The following is a 26,531-nucleotide window of genomic DNA, read 5'->3' as shown; positions in this document are numbered from 1 at the left end:
TTTTTAATATCCCCAACACCTAAGTAACACGAAGTGGAAAAGGCTGTGATTTTAAATGTGTCATATTACAGAAAAAAACTCTCTACAAAAACAGATGTAATGGCGGAGCGGAGCGGGGCGGGGCGTAAAGGGGAGGGGGGCGTCGTAATATTAAAGTAGGATGAACAAAAATTGAAAAGAGTGAGTTTGTCACGATGCGGCAGCAGTCAAAACTGCCTCACCGTCCAAACACCATTATTGCACTGCTCTGTCCAGGGGCAAAACTGGGGCTCATTATTCTATATGTGCTGACAGTCACTCAACACGCAGCAGCACCGGGGGGCTGATACAGGCCCGTATGCTGTCTTGTTATTCTGCAGAACAGCCAGTGAATATTCTGCCTCTCTGATAAAAATCGTTCTCCCTGACATCATCCTGCCGTTCTTTTAAGGATTCATTCGTTGTCTCTGTTGTTGCTGACTGATCCTCCTTCCGGAAACTTATTTCGGTGGAGTTGCCAACCTTGAATCATGGAAAAGCTGCGCTGTCAAGTCTGCATCTTCGTATTTGCAATCTGGTGTGATCTCCTTAACTCCATTCATTTCATCCATGTTATTTCCTGTCGTGTTTTTAAAAAAAAAAAATATATATATATACAAATATATATATATATATATCCTTTGCCTTGGCAAAATTTTTGACTTAATATATATATATATATATATATATATATATATATATATATAAATGATGCGAGATACGCGCACCCCGAGTTACGAGCTCAGTCCTGGAACGGATCATGCTCGTATCTCGAGGTTCCACTGTACGTACTTCCATTTTTTTGTACTTTTAACAGTTGTCGCGTGGCCGTAAATGCTGTGATTATCTCTGCACATCTGTGTTGTTTTGGAGTACTATGGTACTCAAAGCAGGAGAGGCATCAATTAGACTTTGGCATAAGGGAGATAAAAAATAATTACAGTTGTTCGTTTTAATTGCGCAAGATCCATATGACTCTGGTTGGTGGTGTTTGGCGAACGTGCGTATTTACACACACACACACACACACAGAGACGTTAACATGTAGACCTGCTGATTTTCTTCACCATCTGCTCTAACAATTTACCAGTACAGAAAAACCATGGCAGCGACCGCTCATACATATAAACATGTGCTCATCAGGTATTCCTCCATCGCGGGGTAATGCGTTAACTTTTTTTTTAGGCCCCCTGAAGTCGATTCTACCTCTTGCCATCTCTGCTCCCATAAAATGTTAATTCAGTTACTGCTGCTGCTGATTTGTCACAGGATGGCCCGCGACGGAACGACACTCTGAGTACTCTATTACAAATCTGCAAAGTCAATTGAGTCCACTCTCAAACTTCTCCAACTTATGACCCAGTTTTTTTTTGTTTTTTTTTCCCTTCCCCGATAGTTTCTCGACTACTTTTTGAATAATGACACACCAAGTGATGGATGGGTCGGTCCATCAGTCACAAAATCACATTCAAGTAGGACACGTAAACCCCTCATTTATCAGAGGACGCTGTCGTCGAACGGGAACCCAGCTGTTACAACATGGAGCGAAAATGAGTGTCACTTTTTTGGTGGTGGGGCGGTTCATTACTTGGACTATTAATCATCTATTGATGGACGGGTTCAGCTAAGGTGAAGGTCAGACCTGGGGTATTTGTTGCAGCGGGTTCTGCGTGGACTTGATCAGCGCGGAGAGAGAGAGCCGTGATAGATGGTGGCGGACCAAAAACCAAGGTCCTGCGCTGCGTATTCTCAATGACACTCCGCAGTCCGACCAGCATGTCGTTCATGTCGACGCCGTGGTGGGTAAAGCCACTGGGGACGTGATAAACGAGCGCGTGAAGTGACGGGGGGGCCCAATTCCGATCATTACTCACGGCGTTATTTGAGAAAACGTCTGGCGCCGATATCAATCTGCAGCGGAGGAACGGCCGCGTGGATTGGATTGTTGCTTTAATCTGATTCAATTAGTCAAACTGGGTTAATTAAGGCGTCTCTGTGAGCGTCGCACGGGGGGAAGAAAGCTGGGAAAAAATTAATTACGTTACGGTTTTAAAAAAATGTTGAATCAGTGCGCTGTTTTTGATCTTAAAATAAAAGCAGATCTAACTATGAATTATTAAGCCGCGTTGTTATTTCCACATACGGATGGATTTTTAATTGACCTGCAAGTCCTCCTCCTTTAAGGTCTTGCTATTTGGGTATTATATAATGCTTTATTTTTGGCCTTACTTTGTCTCTTCTCAGATAAGTATTTGTCTTTGTTTTTTGTTTTTCACAAACTGCCATCCTGTCAGAAGTCTGGCTTCAGCACTGTGCCATTGTACGTGAGCTCCGCGCAACCAAGCAGCACATTTTTCTTTGGTTCTTTGAAACACTTGAATATAAATTATGCTGCTTTTATGACACTTTGATGTCGTATTTGTTAGCTCTAAAAATAGAGAAACTGATGTCACCGACTGCTTGTACTGTTGGACCGCTTTTGTTGAGTGTTAGGGTAATTACTGTACTACAGACTGTCTACCGCATAGTCCATATGTGTCAAACTCAAGGCCCGGGGGCCAAATGCGGCCCGCCAAGTCATTTTGTGTGGCCCGCGGGAGCTAAAAAGTGTTTAGTTGCCTTTAATAATTCCATGTTTTTCCCTTTTGTTTTAATGCAGACTAGAACTAGTATAGTTAGATAAATTTATTATTTTAAATTTATAAAATTATTTTATAATGAAATATTTTAAAAAACATTTCCTAAACATATAGTTTTTGTGGAGTTTTTTTTATTTTCAAAATTCATCAGCGGGGCCGGTTTTGGCCCATGGGCCTTATGTTTGACATCCTTGGCAAAATTTTTGACTTTCGGGCCACGGTGGGTCCTAAAATTTGACAGGGGGTTGCCAGGTCAGGAGCAGATAGATGGACCGTTCGTGTAAACTAAGATAAATGACATGGAAAAGTCATGCATAAATGCTAAAATGCTAAAATGCTATTAGCCATTTCTACACCATTCAATGGGGAAACAAGGGCATTTCAAAGGAAAGGCAGAAATATAATGATAATATAAATTAATAATATAATTTGGACAAGTTTGGCGGGCCGGATTAAAAAGCCAAACGGGCCACATCCGGCCCCCGGGCCGTAGTTTGCCCATGCCTGGTCTGTATTTTTGACCCTCAAATAAAATGAAATCAAAATCACATTTTTCTCTTAACATTATTTCAGATTGGAGTCGCGGGCTGGATGGGGTGGTTCAGGCAGGTCAGATTTGGCCCACGGGCCGCCAGTTAATTGTCAGTGACAAAGAGAACGGGGTCACTTCTGCATGGAGACCTGCTGCTAAGTTAAGGAACACACACCCACCTCTTCTTGGTTGAGGCCTGTGGCTGTGGAACAGGCCCCAGGCTGCTGTTTAACAAGCTGCTGTTAGAAGACCAGAACCATTCTGTCGTCTCACTGTTATGCTGCTATTCAAAAACTGCAGCCAGTGACATTTTAATATTTATTTCAACAATAATTCTTCACGATAAATATATATACGATGGGCAAAATAGTAAACGTGGTTTGTGAAGCGCTCTTGCTTCCTGCTGGGATTGGCTTCACTTTCACGTTTGCACGTTGTTCCCTAATGTCTCCCCATAGAGCTTCGATTATATGTCTGTATTTCATTCCCGGTCAGTTAGAAAAATACATTCTGATTATCTCTGGGTAACTCGGTCCAGTGTCCTCTCAATGGCTAAGTGCGTTTACTTTACAAAGAAAATACGAAATGAATCAAACTCTAAACAGGACGTCGTCGTCCTGCTGCGCTGGCTCATAATTCTGAGACGTTCGACGCTACGAGAAATACAGATGCAGATGAGCGGTTGACAGTCGCAGATTCTCACAACAGACGACGCCGTCACGGTAGGATGAGGACAGAACGTCGTCAACCAGGCACATATTTTTAATGAGGGGACGAGCGCAAGGCTTGATGTACAGCATTCCGATTGGTGTAACATCTGCGCATCTGAAGATGTACGCACGCAGCAGGAGAGAGTGGAGGACAGACATTGATAATAAAAACATAAACGCGATTAAAAAATTAAAAAAACTCATCAGCTCTCACATAAATATTTGGGACTAAAAGCGAGAAACTAACTTTGATGAAAGCCGAGAAACCTCAACATGTCTTACTGTTTACGTTGGGGTTGTCAAACGTAAGGCCCACGGGCCAAAACCGGCCCGCTGGAGTGGTCAATCCGGCCCGGCCCGCTTGATGAATTTTGAAAATAAAAAAAATACACTTATTTGTATTTTATTAAATATGGATAATAACAAAAATACATATGTAGTATATTTTTTTTTTGCGTGAAAACAAAGAGGAAAACATGATTGTACTGGTCCCGCCCACTTGACATCTAATTAGATTGTGAACCAAAATGAGTTTGACACCCCCTGGTTTACGTCATTTTTTTGTCCACTGCATGTGTGTGATGGTCGACTTTCGGGCTGCTGGATTGATTCCTCACTGTGTAGATTTTGTGCCAAAGCAGCTGAGAATGAAACTCCAACTGCCTGTGCCTTTCTCCAGATGGTTGCCTCTCAGTTATGAATGGAGATGTTGCACTGCACCGCTGGTCCACAGCTTCTCTGTCTGGTGAACATGAATTACAGCCTTCGTTTGGGTCTTTTATCATGTGCTACACTTGAATTTAGCCAAAATATGGGGAAGAACATGGGTATATGTATGCATTTATATATATATATATATACAGTATATATATATATATACAGTATATATATATATATATATATATATACATGCACACATATGTACATTGAGACTGTTTTGGGGGGGACACTGTTTTGGGGGGGTTGTCTTATTGTTGCCACTCTAGCGCCCCTGTTGTTCCCTGGGCTACTTAACTGACCACATCATTATCAGAAAAGATCAACTGACCTCATGCCATACCCAATTAAAAAAAGTGGTCATTTGAGTTTCAACAATCATTGGTCTGTTAATGATTGCGGTCATTTCTCGATCTGGACTGTAGTAAGGCCAGTCAGGCAGTATAACACTATATCTATAATATGTCACACTATTGTAATCCATGCACAAGGGGGCCTTGTATTGACGCTCTGTTGTCAACAGCCTTGGCAGTTTTTTTTTTGTTCTTCAGATAATATACAATTTCCAATTCCCCCAAATGAGGCTGAGAATCTGATCCGACCGCGGATCGTGTTTCCACTTTCATCCTGTCCATCAGAGATGTCCCCGAGCCAAGAGAAACTGATGGCCTTCGTAGTGATGTATGTACTGTGTAATTAACAGTATTCCCTGACGCAGTTCTGTGGCACATTACGCTGTACACGTTACACTTTTTAATTTAAAAAATTAAAAAAAAAGAAAAAGAAACAGCTTACGGTTAGGAAAGTCGCATATCTCAGCAAAGTTTTACACGAACTGGTATTTATTTTCAAAATGAAACATCTCGTTGACTTGACATTATTTTATTTTTGAAAAATCATTGGATTCTCTGTGAATGAAGTAAATGGGGTTTGGAACCCCAGGTCTAGTACATAAATGCTATAGTGTCTTAATAATTCTCTCCACTCAAACAAGGACAAAAATAAACAATCAAAAACCATAAAAATCTGCTGTTTTTTAAAATTTTTGTGTTTAAAAAAAGGATTCAAGCAACAGCGAAGTAAACGAAATTAAAAATAATTATATAAAGACATGAATTCCGAACTTACCCAAATCTAGGAGAAGCATCCTTTTTTACTCATTCTGTTGATTTTTTTTTTTTTTTTTTTCTCTCTCTGTTTAATAAGTCACCGCTGTCATGGTTCTTACAGTGCGACCCGTGGAGAACAGTGTGGTCATCTGGACATGTCCCCCCACTGACAGCCATCTGGACACATTGCCACAAACACACTGACAGCACTGGTTAAATGTAGACCCAAAACAAACATATTCTATTTTTTATTTATATTGTGTTGTGGCCCAGTTGCTCAGAGTTCACACGGAGGAGCAGCCATTATCCACCCTGACAGATCCATGGTCCCCAGTGAGCCCAGAGTCCTCCACCTCTGCTGGCCTGTCAGATGTAGGAACAAACACAGGAAGAATCCTAGACCGCATAAAAATATTCCAGCTGTTTTTTGTTTTTTTTTTAATTATTATTTTCTAATTTCTCCTTTTATTTCTCTGTATTTTAACAGTAACGCTGGGGCAAAGTGACATTTCGTACTTGCATGATTCACCAAAGAGTGCTGCAATTATGATACCTCAGAGACAATGGCAGGGGAGGGAAAAGGAAAAGGAAAAAAAAAAAAACAGAAGCGTAACACCCTTGGCATTTTAGAGAGATTAAAGCTAAGTGCTCTGAAGACAGCTTTAAAATTGTTTCATTGAAAGTGGTTATATATATATATATATATTCGTCACATGATTAATGCACGAGCGATAAGTGACAGTTGCTTCCGGTAGTTACGACGTAACACAATCACGGGACTATTCAGTTCGTACGTCGTATCGCACTGTAATGTGACATTGCAAGATATTAAAGCTAAGTGCTCTGAAGACAGCTTTAAAATTGTTTCATTGAAAGTGGTTATATGTCGAACGAGTTCGTCACGTGATTAATGCACGAGCGATAAGTGACAGTTGCTTCCGGTAGTTACGACGTAACACAATCACGGGACTATTCAGTTCGTACGTCGTATCGCACAGTAATGTGACATTGCTCCATCCATCCATCCATCCATCCATCCATCCATCCATCCATCCATCCATCCATCCATCCATCCATCTATCTATCTTTTTTTATTTATTTATGGCTGCAGCCACCTAGTGGCACCGACAAACCAGAACTAATTATTTACAGCAAATAAATATGAATATTAATAGTATTTAATTGCCTTATAATTAAGTCCATGCAGTTGAGTTTCTTGACTTGATGAGCAGCGGCACGAAGGACCACAGCTACAGCAGTAACTGGGAGAAAAAAAACGGCCCTGCACACACACACTCTCACACACTCACACACTCACACACAGATGTGAGGCAGAGAGAGAGAGATTCACGTTCAGTTTAAAGTAGACCGCGGCTCATGCACGCACACGGCCACTTTGTCGGGGACACTTGTTCGGCTTCTGAATAATGCAAATACCTACGAGTAGAGAAATGCTCAGACAAGACTTAAATTGGTTGTTCAAAAGAACAGGATTAAAAGGAGTTAGTGCCAAATTGGTTTTTGTTTTTCAGATTTTCACAAACATTTTTTAGTGTTTAGAGGAAAATAAGCTGGAAAAACAGAGCATAAAAAAAAAAGAGGAATAAGGTCAGTCATAGGAAACTATATGTTAACGAGCTAGCTAGCTAGCTAAAAACACTTAAAAAGATGTATATGTTGGTTTAAGAAAATTCCAGTCCCAGAATTATGGTCATATTCTGTCTGTTATAAACATTTTCTCAGATCGAATTCATGGCCTGGATAATGTCGTAGTATCACTTTCGAATATGTAGTACTCGTACACACACAGTGTGTACTCCAGTATCTGTGGATGTTTTGTACCATTTCTTGTCTTTTCCTTTAACCAATCCCTATTTACAGATCATGTATATATATATATATATATATATTTCCATAGCATACTTTTATAGGGGGGGGACAGCTGAAGAGGATGTGAATTCCACTCATTTTTATGACCAGACAGGACTTCATTTTAGGTGACCATCTGCACCACGCTAATTAGCCCTTTTATTTTTATCCTGTGGAATAAAAAAAATCCATCTGCGTCATCTTGGGTCAAAATGAATAGTGTAGCTTTTTTTTATTGCCTGCGTGTTTGTCATTGAGGTGCTTCAAGAGTAAAGACTCTAAAACTGTTTATCCTGCAGAGCTGCCGACTCACAGATCATGTATTTGATTCTTGGTTTTTTTTTTTGTTTTTTTTGTTTTTTTTTCATCCCCTAAAACCACCTGCTTAACAGGATTGAAACCTGGTCTGATTTGGCCCCGGACAAACGATTCCTAATTGATGGATCGAGCGTCCGAGCCCTTGGAAACTATTCATGATGAGCTTTGTGTTTTGTAGAACGGCGACTCATTTGCCATGCAGACACGGAAGGGATTAATTGCTGTGTCTGTCTCTGCGTTTGTCTCACGCAGACTGGCTTGAGCTTTGCCGAGCAATCTTCACTCAAGGTCCAAGAGCTTTTCAACTCTTTTATGGACATGTGCACAGAAGACGATGACACAACGGTCATCAATACAGTGGGATGAGAAAGAAAAAAATTTCATATATGTGAGATACTGTAATGCTGTGTCTGTCTCTGCGTTTGTCTCAAACCGAACAATCTTCACTCGAGGTCCAAGAGCTTTTCAGCTCTTTTATGGACATGTGCACAGAAGACGATGACACAACGGTCATCAATACAGTGGGATGAGAAAGAAAAAAATTTCATATATGTGAGATACTGTAAGTAGGTGGATGGATGGATGGATAGATGGATGGATAGATGGATGGATGGATGATAGATGGATGGATGGATGGATGGATAGACAGATAGATAAAAAAAGAAAATATGATTAAAAAAACACCACACCTTCTACTTTAACGTAACCAAAACGTAACTAAAAGATTAGTCGTAGACCAACACAGAGCAGCACAGAATTCTTCTTCACCGGCGTTTTGTGTCATTCTTTTTTTTTCCCCATCGTTCAGTGCCGTACACAACACAAAGGTATATAATTAATAACTTCTGACCATTGTCATCATACTGTGAGGCCGGACGCCAAATTAACCCCCTGGAAAACCCATCTCCACAAATTACACGCTCCCACAGCGGCGCTCTTAACCAGATGAGTTGTTTGTTCCACTGAAGCTGCCAGAAGCCGCCGCCACCACCACCGCCATTGCTGCTCTCTGCTGCAGCGAGAAGGGAAAAATAATGACATGTCATCTGATAATGGCTGCATTGCTGACGAACTAGGGCCTTTTTAATGGATTTCTAATTAATGCTTGTTTGTTGGCCAGTGCCGCTGATGGCTGTGGAGAGGCGGGATAATGTTGTGGAACTACAAAGTCATTCTAGATCACGGCAGATCAGGCCAAGGCCGCAGAATCAGAGATAAGAGGGACATTTTTATTCCGTGAGAGGTGCTGGGCTGGCAGCTGCAGCCGAGTGCGCTCTCTGCTCCCAGCTCTTTCCCGTTTCGTCTCTCACTCCTCTTAGTCGGGTCACGGCGGGTCAACGGTTCTCCAGGCTACTCCACAGTCACTACTTGGGGCCATTATCGTCCAGGTTCTCCAGTTCTGTTATTAATATCCGGGACAGCGTTCACCGACTTGATGTCGAGAGTCCGTGTCCTTATCTCTGCTTAATGTTGGGATTCGTTACGGGCCCGAGTGAAAGTGAAGATCCTCTTCGGCAAAGATCGCTTTTAATGAGTGCGGGACAAAAAGCTGTCCTGCACAGAGCGCTAGATTCAAAGGGGTTGAGTGATTCACTGCTATTGTATTGACTTTTTCCAAACCCGCTGTTGAGTTCGTTTATACCAGGATGTGCGTCAAAAATCGGAATCCGGCTCTTTGTCCAATTAGCCCTGATAGCATCGAGACGGTCGAAAGGGATAACACAATGTTTCGGTGGGTTTTTTATATCGAAAGGGATAACACAATGTTTCGGTGTTTTTTTTTTTTATATATTGATCGAAATGTAATCTGAAAATGTGTTATTGGATTTTTCGATGTGATCCATGGATGAGTTCAGAGATTCATGATTCATAATGATTCAGTCATGATTCGTTGGATTCGAACGTATCCCATCCTTTAACTTTTTCCTTTCTTTTTCATTCTTTTTTTTCCCCCCTTTTCTTTATCTCTTATCTCTAGCCCAGTGGTGTCAAACTCATTTTGGTTCCGAGGCCCACATACAGTCTGATTGGATGTCAAGTGGGCCGCACCAGTACGATCATTACGAACATTATTGAATTAAATTAAATAACAATAAGTACGTAGTATGTTCGTTCCGTTCTTGTTTTCCTGCAAATATAGTATTAGAAAATATATCATATTTAATGAAAAATAATTTGACCAAACATCACTAACATGAAGTCTTTGAGCATTTTTTTCCACTTTCAAAATTCATCAAGCGGCCCGGATTGAACCACCTTGCGGGTGGGTTTTGGCCCACGGGCCGTAGGTTTGACACCCCTAAGTCTGACTCTGACGGCCCTGTTGTGAGATTTCATCACATTTTAGAAAACAGAAATTTTTCTGGAAATGAGGTTTGAATGGTTTTGAGGAATTTCATTGGATGGAAAAAAACAGAAATTTCTCAGAATGGTTTTGAGGAATTTCATTGGATGAAAAAACAGACATTTCTCAATTTTTTTTTTTTTTTTAGCAATTCTGCTGGGTGTCTTTCGCACTAGACCCGTATCTTTGTCGCGTCAAGGTTGAATTACCGTTGTCTTTCATAAGTTCTTTGGGTTCGGACGATTTGGAAAAACCTAAAAATTAAAATGTAATACTTGATAGAAAAATCTCATAAACAGCCTTTCACAAAGATACAGTATGATCAAAGCTCTTTAGAAAATACAAGATGTTTTTTTTTTTATCGTCTATGAGTGCCTGGGGTTTTATGTGTTTCAATTCTTGTGTCTTTGTCCTTCAGTCTCCAGCACATACTCTCCCTATAGTCCAACGGTGCTCTGCTGTGATGAATACAGCGAGATTCCTGTATCTTTATGAGTGAAGGAGTGACATATGTGAAGGCTTTGCTCTTTCGTGTATCTTTCAAGAGTGCAGAGCGACTGCTTGGAGCTTGGAGCTTCGACCAACGTCGGTAGCCTTTTGTCATGTGTGTCGTCGAAAAACAGGGACGTCGGCAGAGACCCTGCGCCCCTGCTGCCTGTAAATCCGAGGCAGCGTGTGCCGTAGCTGCGCGACGCGCCTCATTTCACCTCATGACAAAGACGCTTGCATCACTTCATCGCTTCAAAACAGCCCCAAGGTTTTCGCGGTTTGACTGACAGGAGGCGGCCCAGCGATGCGGTGTCGCCCGGATTGCTTTCACCTCCTGAGCCCACACGTTTCTTCGGGTCTGTGGGTTTGAACAGACAACCCGTGACTCTCAAACCGCCAACACTCACCTCGGGCGACGCCAGTCATTAACAGCTTTTCTCTGCAGTTTTTTTTTTTTTTTTTTTTTTTTTTTTATTCGCTATATCGCACCGTATTGTGAAGCAATCAACACGCTCCCAATGGGGTTCCTTTCCAGGCTGCACGCTCTTTCAATGATCAAAAGGATTGCAGCCCACAGCAAAAACATAAAACTCTTGTTTTGCACTTTTTTTAAAAAAAACAAACTTTTTTTTAATGATGAAAAAAAACAAAAGTGTTCCTTTTTTACGATCACAGAAGACGGTCTTCATTTCGACCTGGATTGGTCTCAGCACCCGTGTCTAATCAGAAATTAGGATTAGACAGTGAAAGAAAAATTTCACACAAGAATAATTCATGACTACATAAGTTGAAATTCATTGATCCCGCACTCGGGAAATTCTCAGCACGTCTGCTGCAACTGGCTGACCCTTGTTCCTGCGGGAATCGAACAGGACGACCTGACGATCTCTGCTTGTAAGGCAGGCGTGCTAACCGCTGCACTACGGAACCACTTGTTGCTGTGTGTCTCTTATCACACTCTGTCTTGACCTTTTTTTATCTTTTGCCGATTTTGGACTTTGGACTCTTTTAATTGACCATAATAATGAATAATATAATAATATACATTAGGCTGTTGAAATAATTACGCTGTACAGCGTCAAGATTTCTGCAACTGATCCATTCTTGTGTCAGAAATCAACCCCCCCCCTCCAATTACTTATTCATTAATCCAGTGCTTGACTGACACGCCGCTAGAATTAGTGACTAATTCACTTTGCTGAAGAAAAGAAAAAAAAAAAATCCATTGGACACAGAGTGACATTTTCAGCGTGAGTGTTCTCAGCCAGCCTTTTCATCTCGGCAGTTAAAACGATTGGCAGGGACTATTTGAGTATGAATGCGTTTCCAGCCTGTTAATTAGATTTTCAAACGTAAACGATGGAGACTAAGTGTGTCCTCTATGACGCCCAGAGCTAATCATACAAAATGTCAGAAGAGGGATGAATACCGCAGATCAAATGCCGCGGAGTGTAGAAAAATGTCATTTTTCCATTCTTAATGTTTTTGTGACAGCAGGTTTTGTTGCTTATATTTTAGTCGAAAAAAAAAAAACGCTCAGAGACCGCAGATTACATGGCAATAGCTATTGACTTAGCATATTATGTAATATCGGTAAGAATCGTTTTTTTTCCCTCCGATAATAAAATCCCGTCAACGCTTTGCCTGGATTTTGTCAAACAATGGAGATAAATGGATGTATTTTAAAGCGAAGGTCACTAGATGGCAGCATCTCATACTCATACAGTGGTTTGTATAGATAAATAAATTATTGGTATGGGTTGATATCGGAAATTAAGTGTTTGGGCAATATCGGCGTAGCGGATATCTGCAAAAAGTTCATATCGGACATCGCTAGCTAATACATAACACTTAACATTTAATTCAAAATGGCGGCACTCAATTTTCTGTTAATATAGTCACCAATAGTAGTCGCATAGTGTAATGGTTAGCATGACTGCCTTGCAAGCCTAGAGGCCTAGGTTTGATTCACAGAGGAATGGTGCCCCCTTGTGGCAGCCTGTATCGGTTGCAAAAGACTTACATTCCCCATTATGGGATGAATAAAGTACTCAATTATTATTATTATTATAATCCATTAGTACTTCTGCACCACTAGCCTGTACTGCTAGCTTAACCTGCCTTAAATTGCAATGCTGAACTACCCGCTAAAGCTCTAGGACAGCTAGCTTTACTAAAAGCTTTTCGCCGGCTGCTTCAACATCATCTTTTTGTCCACACAAAATGGACACGAAAATGTTCAGATCGCAACTTGAAACTCATTAAACTTGCTTACAATATATCTAACCCTCCGCTTGGTCAGAGGTTCCTTTCTAAAAGCTCTCTTGGCCTTCCCCAGTCTCTGTAAAGTGGATGGTACGATAGCAGTGAAGTATGTCATTTCTTCAGCCTTGGTAAGTTTATAGAGTAACCTGTGTACTTACTGTAGTATTTCTTTTATTTCCTGTAAATGCCTCCCTGTCTCGGGTCGTGCTGCTGCTTTTCTTCCCCTCTTGCACCTCATTGACGTTAGCTCTGTGATCTCAGGGGCTTTTCTGGTTAAAGAGCGAAAAAGAACTAATCAAAAACGACATTTTTAAACCACAATGGTCAGTTCACTGAATGACCAATCTCCTTGAAAGCGGCGTAAGGTAGCTAGGTGCACCTCTATACAGAGTTAAAGTGACTCGCCGGTTTGGAAAAGTCGGCAACATGGCAGCTTTCCGATGAGCCAACTCGAGGCTTTGAAGGCTTTCACCTTTGCTGCAAAATTCACTACCAACAAAGATGCTTTTCCATTTGCCTCCCACCTCCCCCCCTGACCTTTTTACGCAGTGACAAAAGAGAGAGGAAAAACAGTCCCTGATTCATAAGTGAGCTCAGCCGTGCTTCTGTTGGTACTGCTGGAGTCGGGACTTTTTCCGTATTGTGATTAACCTGCTGCAGCGATGCCACCTGGTCGATCAAAGTCCACCCTGCGCCTTTGAATTTTGAATTTGAATGTTAGAAACGATAGAAGACCTTAGCGACACCAGTTCAGATGCGACGACGAAACACGTCTAACCTTTCAAGGAACAGACTGAGGCGCAGGATCCACTGTGATGAGACCGAGCAGGAGCAGATGGTCAGAATGGAGATACAGTAAAAGTACAAAGAGAAAGAGAAAGAAAATGATGAAAGAGGGCAAATGTGGTCTGATGTTTCAGGCTCTAGACCAGGGGTGTCAAACTCATTTTGGTTCAGGGGCCACATTCGGGCCTAATTAAATGTCAAAGATGGCCGCACCAGTACATCGCAACATAGTTAGCTATAGGTAAAACTAAGTCCATGTTTGTCCCCTTTGTTTTTATGCAAAGAAGTATATATATAAGTCCATGTTTGTCCCCTTTGTTTTTTTGCAAAGAAGTATATTAGAAAATAGTCATATATAATGAAATGTCATTTGTAAAAACGAACTTGAAGTGGGTTTTTTATTATTTCAAAATTCATCAAGCGCGCCCGATTGAACCCCCTAGCGTACATTTGTACATTCATACACTGAAATATAGCAATATACCGTATTGATATTCTTCAGCACTATATCGATTTTTTTTTTATAACAATTACCGTGCAAATGCAGATCCCTCTGTTCCGATTTTAGTAACCTGATGTTAAGCAATTTCCTTATTGTTAAAAGACAAAATATATTGTTGCAATACATCGCAATATATCGCAATATATTCTCCCGTGATAGATACAGTAGCGCCTTAGCTACCGTATCCATAGCTGGTAAATATATAAACGCTGAGATAAAACAACTACATTTACTTGTCTCTTTGTGCGTAAACCATGAGGCCTTGCGAATAAATATCCGAAGCTTTGACAGAAAATAGTACTGCGAACGCTGTAAATCTGCACTTTGGTGTCCCTGATTCATGTAACCTTCAGGCACTCGTAGTAGTGTGGGAGTGAACTCCCGATCGTCTGAGAACACCGGTCGTCGATCTCACGTGTCACAGTACGTGTACACAAACCCTGTGTGCCAAATGAGAAATGCGCTTTTGAGCCAAAATTATTATTAGGCCTATATATATATATATATGCACATAAAGTCATAAAAAAAATAACCCTGAAACAATAACCATCGTGTGGTTATGACTGTAGTTTAGCCACAGAAGGACGTGGCCGGGGCCGCGGAAAAGATCATTTCGATCATCATTTCCTTTATAGCGTCACAACAGCCTCTCCATAAAAACACACACAGGGATCGTCTCATGCCGCTTTCTAACATCTATAAAAACTGGACCACTACCCGATAACATTTCAACAATCTGCTGTAAATTTTCAGACATTTGGGTCGTGATTTCACACGGACATGGCTTTCAATTCCTGAACCCTGGGGAAAATAAGACACTTGGGAAGGGATGGTGTCGGAAATCAGTGTGGAATATTACGTGTGTTTAAAAGGGGGTCCAAAAAGTATTTTTTTATGAATATTTCAAAAATCACCGAAAAGTCCCCGAAATGCACTAAAATGCAAGAGTATGTCCTAAAACATGCTGCCAAGTGAATATTTTGTGTTTAAAAGTCCAAAAAGTATTTTATATAAATATTTTAAAAAATCCCCGAATGACGGATAAATAAGTATCATTAAGCCTTGGCAGAATGTGAATTAAATGTATATTATTATTTGATAAGTGGTGGAAGCGAGGATTTAATGATTCTCTGTGAAACCTCTCCCAAATCTTTAGGTATCATTTCTTTCATTTGCGCGTGGCGTGGCGTGATGCGACCAATAACCCTCTGCCGCCTCCACTTCACGGCGAATGCCTGTGAGTGCGTTTAAAAAGCAGGTTCTTCGGTGGTTATTCCGTCGGAGTGGACTACAGTTAAGAATTGGAATTAGGACCATAAACAAGGTATAATGAACTTGAACTCAATTAGGTATTCAAAACCGCTTACATTCACGGTCATCAGCCGAGAATGGGGCCCCGGCACTTTGATGGCTCCTGATGCTAACGACGACGTTCTCAAACCAACGCAGGTCACCGCTGTAGCACATTAAGTCACTACTTTATTCATTAAGAACATAATGAGACCCCAATGAATTGTCTTAACTAGAGCCGGAGCTGTTTAGAATTACTAATAAGATGTGGTGCTGTGTGGGCTGGCTACGCGCGGGCACTGCGGCGTAAACATCGTGATGTAGGGTGTAATAAAAGGAGCTAAGATGTTATTACGTCGGGAGGAGGTTCTTATGGGCAACGGACGTTTCTCCATGTTGAGTGGACGTTTGGGTGTACGTATTCAACAAATACGTTTGCAAGAAGTTGAAATTAAAATTGTTGGCCGAAAGCGAAAACGAAGAAACCAACGCCGAAAACTGAAGCACCAAAAGAAATGATGATGCCGATTATTAGCACCTTAGCATAGGAAGACATCAACTGGTACTGTAAAGTAGCAGTTTGGAGTTTGACTGATGGGTTTTTTTTTTGGTTTTTTTTGCATATTTATTACTTTTCATCCTCAAAGGATCCGAGGCAGACGCTCTGTTTATATTGTACTGATCACTGGTACTTTGCGTTTTCGCGGAGCGTCAGCCGGATCATTCGGTCTAATAGACTCACCTCGTACGTCTGCGGGAGCAGAGAGGAGAACTGAGCTGTCTGATAAGAGCTTCAGGAGATGGAAGGAAAGAGATGTGGAGGGGACTAGGGGGGGGGGGGGGGGGGGGGGGGGGTGGAGAGGTGGGAGGTGGGAGCCTCGATGATGAGTCATGGAGCATTCATCCTCAATAATGATTCAGAGTGAGAGCAGATGGCTCAAACTGCACGTCATGATTTACCATTAATGAAAGTATTAGCATGCATCTCCTATAATTAGATACACAATCGTGTGCATGACCGGGGCTGGCTGACATGAATAGGACTCCGTGTGTGTCCTACGTAGTGATTTCCACTGATTGGCACCGGCACCAACACTCAATCATAAGTTGAGCTGATTCACAGCGGACGAATGACGCAGCAATTTTTACAACCAGTACCATGGTGGCGCTGTAGGTGTGTTAAAGATGACATTTTTTTTTTATTTTTCCATTACAAGAACCAAACTGGCTTCAACGTGTTTTCTTTTGTTTTATTTATGGATCAAATTAACATGAATACGATCCAAATGAGCCAATTACTAAAAATTAGACATGTCCAACATTATCGGCCAACCGACATTATCGCCGCGATATTAGCATAATGATGTATTTTCCGTAAGAATTAATAACATTATCGATTTTTTTTCCTCCGATAATAAAAACCCTAATGCCCTAATAATAATTTTGGAGAAAAATGCCTGTATGTGAAAATGAAAGTCACTAGATGGCAGCATTGTCGCTCATTTAATTCATCTATTTTGTTGTATGCAGAATGCTGGTGCCAGCAACTCTTACAGTGGTTTGTACAGATAAATAAATCAATATTACCAGGCCTATATCTGAACCGGTTGATATCGGGAAATTAAGTGTTCGGACAATATTGGCAAAAAAGCTAATATCGGACAAAGAAAAAATGAAATGTCCTACTTACTGTTTTTTTAAAGAGCCGTGTTGAAGATAAGCGTCATCTCGGTGTTCTTTCAGAAGCCACCAGATGGCTCTGCTCCCCAATTAGTTACGTTGCAAAATACTGTGTGTAATGTTATGTACTGTAGGTGGTGTGTCTCTGCGGGACAAACTGTAGGTTATATTTTAAAGAGACATTTTTTTTTTTTGAAGGTGACTTTTCGGCAGCCTGGTAGCACAGTGGACAAGGTGACTGACCTTAATACTCAAGGGCTTTGCATTGAACCATCCGATGGCGTTGTCCTTGAACGCGACACTGAATCACTACCAGCCTTAAGACTGCTGGCCCGTAGCTGACTCTGACCTCTGACCTCCCAGCAGAGAGGAAAAAGAGGAGAAAGTGAAACTGGTTTATGAAGAAACAAAGGAAAGCCAGGCTGTTTTTTTTATGATATTTATTGAAGGCCAGGCTGTTTTTTGTTTTTTTTTTATGATATTTATTGTGCTTTCATGGACTTAAGTTACAGAAGGTTTTAATTTTAATATTGATAATGAATGATTTTCTGTGACTTAGAAACAGGAGATTATTACAACGGGATTGTTGTAATTTATCATGTTTGTTATGACATTCTCATTTTTTTTTTCTTTTTTGGGAGATGAGTCACCCGAGCGTGAAATATCACAGCGTCTGTCAGTGAACTTCTCGCTCTCTACCTGCATCCAGAAGAGCTCGGACATGATCTGTCACAGAAGAACGAAGCACCCATGTCATCGTTTAACCTCACTGTTGCTGCGACACCGATGCTAATACTAATTGATTGCGACACTAATGCTAATACTAATTGATTAAAAATATATATATATATAATTTTTAATGCCCTCCTTTGACCCCGCGGCTGGCCTCAGGTGTAACCTTCAAAATCAGAATGCACTTTGTTGTACATTGTTGACCAAGTTCCACGCAGTAAATGCCAAACGAGGTCATCCCAGCCATGTATTTCCTTATGCGCGGATGAAAAAGTTTTTGATTATGAAGGCAGAGTTGCAGATGCAGCGTCTGCTCGGGAGTAAATGTTTATTGATCAAGAAGGACTTGGCCCACGTTAATTCAGTTTTCTGTGTGTTGTCTGGCACGGAGCAAGCCGCGGCGAGGAATCCATCACTATTGGCATGTGGACCCGATTACTGGAGAGACTCTGAAAGTCTCATATAGACCTATGATAAAGAGCTCTGTCTGAGCCCCTTTGCAGCCACATCACTCAGGGTGTCCGCGCAAAGCAACAGGGCACTGCAAAAGAAAGAGGAGGGAAAAAGCCCTCACAGGTCTCGTCTCGGCAACGTCGCCCTAACTCGGTTACTCCGACGGAGACTCCTGGGTGGGGGGCATTGAAATGTTGGAAACTTAATAAGAGTTTGACTGTAGACTTGGTTAGAATTTTAGAAAACCAATTGCTAGCATTTTTTTTGTTTATAAAATTCTTGTGTGTCTTGTGTTCATGAAGTGCCCGTCATGACCACAGGAGGGCCTCGTTTACCGACATCCACGACTTCTTTTGCGGTTACGTCTTGTTCCGTCATTTCGACATACAGCATTAAAATAAATTATGCTTAGGAACTTGTAGGTGGCGCTGTTCACGGAAGGAAGTTTCGACTACATTAGCGCTACATTCACTTTCTTTTGGTCGCGTTCTTTTTTAGGGAACCTTTTGCCCTTCGTTGTGGCTCCAAAGCGTACGTCAGTCACTCTTCTGATGTTTAGCTTGATGATTTTAGCATGTTAGCGTAGCTGAGTGACATTGTATGGGAGTTTGTTAGCGTAGCTGAGTGACATTGGTACAGTATGGGAGTTCCGACAGTTCATTGTGTCATCACAGCCTAATAAAAATATAAACAAATGACTATTTATGATTATGATTAAGAAGAACATTTTGTTCAATTATTTCATGCGTATTCTGCGATGGAAACCGGGTGCGATCTGGTCTGCGGTTGAATCCAGTGTGACATGCTGTGAAAATTACGCAGTACAGCTTTTTTTCCCCGCCGTACTGGAGGAAGAAAAGGAAAATAAAATGTGAAAAATGATTATTCCAGCAGTGGGTATGGTAATCAGGAAGACGTTAGCATTTTGCAACAGCAGGCAGAAAAGAACAGGATGATTGAGCCACTGGCTCTCAGGGTGTGGACGTATGCCATCTTCATGTGTCACACACACACACACTCACAAGGCATTTTGTTCCGAACCTCCGATGTAGTTTTACGGCCGAGAGAGTTGTAGCTAAAAAGTTATGAAAGCTAACTTAAGGAAGGCAAGTCGAGAAGAAGGAAAGAAGGCGGGAACCAAGCAATGAAGTGTTTGTTTTTTGCATTTTTTTTTTTACTTTTAAATTCCATCAAGCAGGCCGGATTGAACCCACTAATGGGCCGGATTTGGGCCCGAGTTGATATTGTTTGATTCATATATATGTCGTCGATGCCTAGGAGAGAGGACTGAAGGTAGTAGTGCAGATACAGAGAGAAGGAGTCTCCTTTGTTTGACCGAGCTTCTTCTCCTTCTTCTTCTTCTTCTTCTTCTTCTTCTTCTTCTTCTTCTTCTTCTTCTTCTAAAACAAAGTAGCTCCTGACCGTCGTGCATCAGGGTGACTCAGCTGGAAGCTTTGTTTATTAGAAACGCACAGTCACTTAAAGAACACAATTAAGGCTTGTAATTAATTGGGTTAATGGTGTTTATTATTGATTCATCTTTAGCCAATCAGTCATCTAATTATTTGAGGACTGGAAGAAGAAAAAAAACAAATGTCCTGAATCTCTGTACGCAGCGTAACTTCGCTTCCTCTCTCTCTCTCTCTCTCTGACCACGAACCAGAATCATATTATTGCCTTTTGAGTGTAAATAAATCGTTTCCCAGATCACAACCGTTTACATTAAAATGAGCTTCACACGCCCCGCCGCGCCTCACGCCAGACTTTGACACCTTTCATCCGTGACATGACCTACTGACAGGGAAATGATGTCACCGGCAGTGTGAAGCTGGTTTCCTGGAAGCTCGAAGCCTTCTTATGAAGTGTAACGAGGGAAATCCCGCACGAGCGCGAACGAGAGTTGTAAATAAAACATGAGCTTTATTCCCCGCGGAGCTGCCGTGTTCCTCGCGGCAGTGAGCCTCGGAACTCGGCAACGTGGAAGATTTATGTCTGTGCTCTGGCGTGATAGAGACGTTATCTGTTCGCCCACATGGACTATATGTACTCTACTCACCAACCGGTCGTCTAAGATGTTTTACCTACATCCCACCGTCTTACATCCACCCTGATAACCTTCCCAGTTTTACCGTTTTTCACCAACTTACCCTCCTGCTAGTCTAACAACTTTTTTTTCTACCTTCTAGCCTACTATCAACATCTACGTCGCTCTCTCTCTACTCTACTTTTTACTTTACGTAATGACGTACTTTTCTCCGCCAATACCGACTACCTACTTCCCTACTTTACATCTCCTGACTTACCTAGTTCCCTAGCCACGTATACCAGGGTGTCAACATTTTGGTACAGCCTGAGTAGATGTACAATCGTATCAAAATTAGTAGTAAGTAAGCAAGTAAGTAGTATTAAGTACAAATGTATCAGGAAATAGTCATATTCAATGAAAATGTTTGTGGATTTTTTTGAATTTCAGAATTCATCAAGTCGTAGTCATATTCAATGAAAATGTTTGTGGCTTTTTTTTTATTTCAGAATTCATCAAGGCGGCCATTTTGAACCCCCCAGCAGGCCGTATATTTGACACTCCTGACACCCTACACCCTCCTATATACCTAGCTTTCTTAGCGACGTGCTATTCTTTAAAGGTTCCGTCCCTTGGTTTGTTTACTCTGATATTGGAGCCACGTTTAGGACCCGGGGCCTCACATGTGCCGCTCGTGCGTTTATTTAATTAGGCTCATGTCGGAGACAAGATGGCTGCAGTCATACCCAACAGGCTACATTTACGATGATGTGTTTTTTTTGCGTTTTTTGTTTTGTATTCGCAGCACGCGGACACGAGCTGCCCGTAGGAGCCATTAAGCTAGCGACACCATCTGTACAACTGCGTGCCTGAAGCTGAACAGCAACACAAGTGGGTATTGATTCAAGTTTTGCTGCAGTGCTGGATAATTGTTGTTTGTTTTTGGGGTTTTTTTTTTTTTTTTCTCTCTCTCCGTTCCAATAGGCCGCGGCCGTTAAAGCCATCCAACTAATTTTAGAGTAAAAATTAGCTAGCACTGTGGGGGGGAGGGTGTTAATTATAACAAAAGCTACTTCACAATTTGGTTTTCGACACTAAAAAAAGGATTGCTGTCATTCGTCAACAACTACACAATGACCTGGCTATAAATCCTGGGACTTTGAAACTGCTAAAAAAAAAAATTAAAAATGGCATCAATGCTCAAGATGAAGATTTGGAGGCCCCTACAGTCACAGCGTCCTGTAGGCTTTTATAATATGACAGGGGATGAGGTACGGTATTATTACGCTCAGCCAGGATGTGTGTGTCTGAGGTCATAGGTGGGTCATGTGATATTGCGTGATAAAGAGTGGCTTTGTCTCAACAACTTGCAGCAGAATAATAAATAATCTTTAGGACTTTTTACTCTCGTACTGTGATAGTTTAGAAAAACAACATTGAAGTTCAGATCCTCATAACAATACCACGCATATATATATATTTTTTTTTTTCAAATTTAATTTCTCTAGCTGACATACTTCTTCTGGAATAAACCTTTTTTTTTCGATCAATCAAAAACAAATCTGATGGATGGATAGATGGATGGATGGATAGATAGATGGATGGATGGATGGATGGATAGATAGATAGAAGACATTATCGTCGTAGCTGTGAAAAGTATGTTTACATTTAATTAGAAAATGCTCAGGTTTTTTTAGTAGGAATTGTTTTGACCTTACTAATTCTGAAGTAGTCTCTGTTTTCTATAGCATACCCTTCACATAAAGCCGTGAAGACATGGTCGATAAAAGCGGCAGCAGCCGGGAAAGCCACCGCCCTGAGAACGCTCAGACAGAACAGAAAACAGTGCAGCTTCTCGTTGTGACCCGATATTTGCAAACAGGAAGCGCCGACTTCTGTGCCTCGCTTCCCCCCCCCCATGGCAGGTCTTTGACTTTTGAACACCCTCGCTTCCCCTTTCAGAAAACACCAGACAGCTCTGTGATCTGTACCCACGGAGCTTCTGTTTGACAATGACGGTGGCAGGAAACGTCTGCACGGTGCACATACATGTGAAGTCGATGTCAACCCCACGTCACGTGATTTCACATAAGTGCGACTCTTGTTTGTGAAACACCTCGGTTATCCCCGAGCCAAACGGGCCTGCGGAGGTACACCTCTCGTCTGCACGTCTTTCTGGCCGATGCAGCCGGTGTTGTGGTGCCAATCGGAAGACGTTTCATTTTTTTTTTTTTTTTTTACGATCTTTAAGATCTGTTGACACGGACCCCAGTAGCGCCAGTAGCTGCGGCTTTTCTGTAATTCAGCACTTTGCTGTTTAGTGGATCAGTGGTGTGTGTAGCTGCACTCTACCCCGACGCTTCACGATTTGTCCATTCCAATCAAGCCGAGCAGAACCTGCTTAAAACTGGACTGTCACTGCAGGCAGATTGCCTGGTCTGTGCTGCGCTTACGCGGCCTACACTCTTTTTTTTTTTTTTTTTTTTTTACTCCAGACCGTCGTGTCTGAACTTCTCTCTACACCCTCCAAATGGTGAAGTCGTCAAGAAAATCATCCCAAAGACAGTGATTCCTCCCACGGTGACGTTATTCAATAGAAGGATGGAGAAAAGTCTTGCTTTGGCCTGGAGCAACATGAGAATATGACAGCTCAAATGTAAAAAAATAAAAAAAAAAAAAAAAAAAAGTTCTGTGATTCGGTGACTGACAGCTTGGGTCAACCTTCAACTGCAACCATCTAAGAGCTGAGATACTCCTTCCGTAACTTTTTAACAAGCACATAAAACGTGCGACCACTGCAGGCAACCCCCCCCCACCACAGACGCCCAGTGGGAATAGCCAATAGGTGGGTGAAAGGGCAACGGGAGACACGAGGTCAAACTCCTGCCAACTTTGTACCGACGTAGGCCAGGTGACCTCATCAAGAAAGAGGTTTGGGAAAGGACCTGGCAACCCATGTCCGTGACCGAAAAATAGGTGGTAAAGAAAATGAAACGTTTGAAAATCATGGTCGAAGGCCGGGGGGTGTTTTGTGACCGCTCTGGTTTACGCCGATGTAAACATAGCGTTACATAATCATGTGTCTGCGTGAGCTAATGTTTGAACAGGCTATAAAATGTGGTGTCCAGGCTTAAAACCTCAATGCGGAAGTTGCGAAACCTTGAGCACTTTCGCAAATAAAAAAACACAACTGTGACTATTGCTATGTCATAGTATACAGTAGTGGTTAGCAACTGAATCCAGCCAATCAGATGAGTCGAATCAGATGCACGACCGCATTCCAAAAATGTGATTTTGATTTTGATTTTTTTTTATTTGAGTGTCCGGCCCTCAAGGTTGAAAAAAAAAATGTAAGCCCTCCGACATGTGTAGTAATCGTGTAACAGGGCTAGTGTTAGCTAGACTTCGAGTCGTCTGTCAGAACACTTTGTAAACACCACTTGGAATCCAAGGTTTTCAAATTGACACGGATGAAAGTTAAAAGAAAGTCAATTTGTTCAAGTGCGCAGATTCACTCCCCCCTCCCTCTCCCCCTCCCCCTCCCCCCCCCCCCCCCCCCCCCCCCCCCCCCCCCCCCCCGTCAACAGCGAACATCAAACGACCCCAGACGCTTTTTGGAGAGCAAAATTCGTAATTAATACACTTCAAACGAGCCCGAGCGTTCGACCTTCACCGTATAATTTCACATGTTCTGATGCAACGGCGGCATAAGACCATCGGCGTGTAAAAGTACACACCACCACCGCCGCCGCCGCCCCGACGCTCACCCTGCTGATACTGATGACCGTCTTTTCCAAAGTAAAACCCGAGCAGGTGTGTCTGGTGCTGAGCTCGGTCGTATTTAAGGTCCAGCTGTGAGACATTATGTTGGCATTATTGGACTCTTGCTCCCAAATCCACGGGAATCCGAGACAGCTCCCCCTAGTTGACGACTGACGTCACGGTGTTATTGCTCGAATTTAATATTTTAATGAAAGCAAAGTTCGAGAGGTTCGAACTGATCCCGTTCGCTCGTCATAAGGGAGGACTTTGAAGCAGGGGTGTCAAACATACGGCCAGCGGGCCAAAACCGGCCCGCTAGGCGGTTCGAATCGGCCCAATAATACTTCATTATACTTCCTTATATAATTATACTTCATTACATATGAAATATTTGCAAAACAAAGGGGGAAAACCGTGGGCTTGTTATTTGTAGTTACTCATCACGCAATTTTACTACTCTTACTAGCTAGCTAGCTAAATAAACTTTTAAACATTTATTATCTTACGCAAGCAATGGCCAAAAGTAAGTCTATAAGCTAATTGTTACCTTCAGTAAATAAAAAGGGTACAATTAATGACAAATAGCCAAATAGTTACTAATACTTAGTTACCTAAGTAACTAAGTATTTCTATTTCAAAATATAAATAAATTAACCAAAAGCCAATTCAAAGATTGAAAAGCTAAACGGGCCACATCCGGCCCCCGGGCCGTAGTTTGTAGTTTCCATCCATACAAGTCGTACAAGACGGCAATAGGCAACGCACACACACACACACACGTAGCCAGCGTGTGCCCGCGTCTCTCTAACAGAGACATCACATTTGTCTCCATCTGGCCCCACAACACACCTATTCCCTGTTGCTTTCCTCGTGTCACACTGAGTTTGTCGTTCTCCATTACGGCTCCGATGTTCTGGAACCAGCCAGGCCCACACTCCCTCCACGCACACCTTTTATTTATTCATTGCATTTCTTTTCTCTTATTTCATGCACTTTCGGGGCCTGCTCATTGTGCAAGTGGAATAGGTTGGACTGCTCCTCTGACCCGCTTGATCTCAAAGGCGCCCACTGGAGGAATCCTGGGGAAATTACTAAAATGTTAGCGGTGCCTTTACATGACCGTGCTGGGAGAAGAAAAAAAATCTGAGTTTTGAATTTTTTTTTTTAACAGACAAATAAGCTCTAAGGCAGGGTGTCAAACATACAACCCGTGGCCCAAAATTGGACCACTATAGGGGTTCAATCCGGCCCGCTTCATGTGTCTCTTAGGTTACTTTTAGCTATTTGGCGATATGTTTAGGTAGCTATTACAATTCTAAATGTGGTTAGCTTTTGTTTTTTTTATGTAGTTAATGTTACTAAATGTGGTTAGCTTTTGTTTTTTTTTTGTTAAGTTTTTTATGTAGCTAATGTTAACTTACTATATCTTGATGCATTTTTTTTTTTTTGCAGAGTTTGACCACAGGGGGTCCTCGACTTGCATCAGTGTTCCGTTCCATGGTGCGACGCGACTCAATTTCCGCAGCTCACATACTGTATGTAAGTACCTACCGAACAACACAGTGTTAACGACAAAATCGAGCCGATGTCAATAGACATTATCCGTAAACTCCCGGGAAACACGATGCGACGCGACCCCCCCCAAAAAAAAATCTCTTGTGACCCACCTGAGGGTCGCGACCCAGTCTTTGGGAAACAATGCCTTCTCATCAACTCTAAATGGTAATAAGAACTTAAGAAAACGATGACCGTGACTTTTTTATTGGTCGCGTGTACCTTGCAACCGACAGCTTAGCTTAGCTTAGCTTGGAAACCAAACATCGTTTAACCGTGTGCTTTAATGCCACCCTCGTACTGTTTCTGAGGCTATACTGAAACTGTCGGTCACAATGCACCCTTCTTTATAATTTAAACTCCTGCAGTTAACCTTTAAGGAGGATCTTCGTCAGCCGGGCCTACGACAATTTACTGTATATGTCAAGCACGGAATTAGAGCTGAGGGACGAAGCTTTTTTTTTTACGCAGTTGAGACAAACCTGAGAAAACACCTGTTTTTTATTATTGTTATTATTTCTGATTAGTGTTGACAGGATGTTGAAGCCTTTCTGTATCACTGCTCAAGCTTGTTAGCGGTTTCACCATTACAGGAAGAGGCAGAGCAACAACAAAAAAAAAAAACGTATGGGAAATGAAATGCTGGCACGGTTTATAAATGAACCCGGCGTTGCACGACTGACGGCAAACAGAAAAAACCCACCAAGAGATCTCTGCAGAACTATTCGTGGCCTGTCGC

At 41.9% G+C, this 26,531-nt stretch overlaps 1 long non-coding RNA gene across 1 annotated transcript in view; it reads left to right on the top strand.

Moving 5' to 3' along the window:
* LOC103395801 (uncharacterized) overlaps nt 1-26,525 on the top strand; it is an 82,461-nt gene extending 55,936 nt beyond the window's left edge. Inside the window, exons 5-6 of the long non-coding RNA XR_523288.3 lie at nt 21,282-21,367; nt 25,691-26,525. This is a non-coding gene — a long non-coding RNA (uncharacterized LOC103395801). The remainder of the gene's footprint in view (nt 1-21,281; nt 21,368-25,690) is intronic.
* Nucleotides 26,526-26,531: the final 6 nt, after the last annotated feature.

Source organism: Cynoglossus semilaevis, chromosome 20 (genome assembly GCF_000523025.1).
Source record: "Cynoglossus semilaevis isolate Cse_v1.0 chromosome 20, Cse_v1.0, whole genome shotgun sequence".
NCBI classification, from domain to species: domain Eukaryota; kingdom Metazoa; phylum Chordata; class Actinopteri; order Pleuronectiformes; family Cynoglossidae; genus Cynoglossus; species Cynoglossus semilaevis.
Note: the sequence above shows the minus strand (reverse complement) of the source record. Positions and strands in the feature narration are given on the sequence as shown.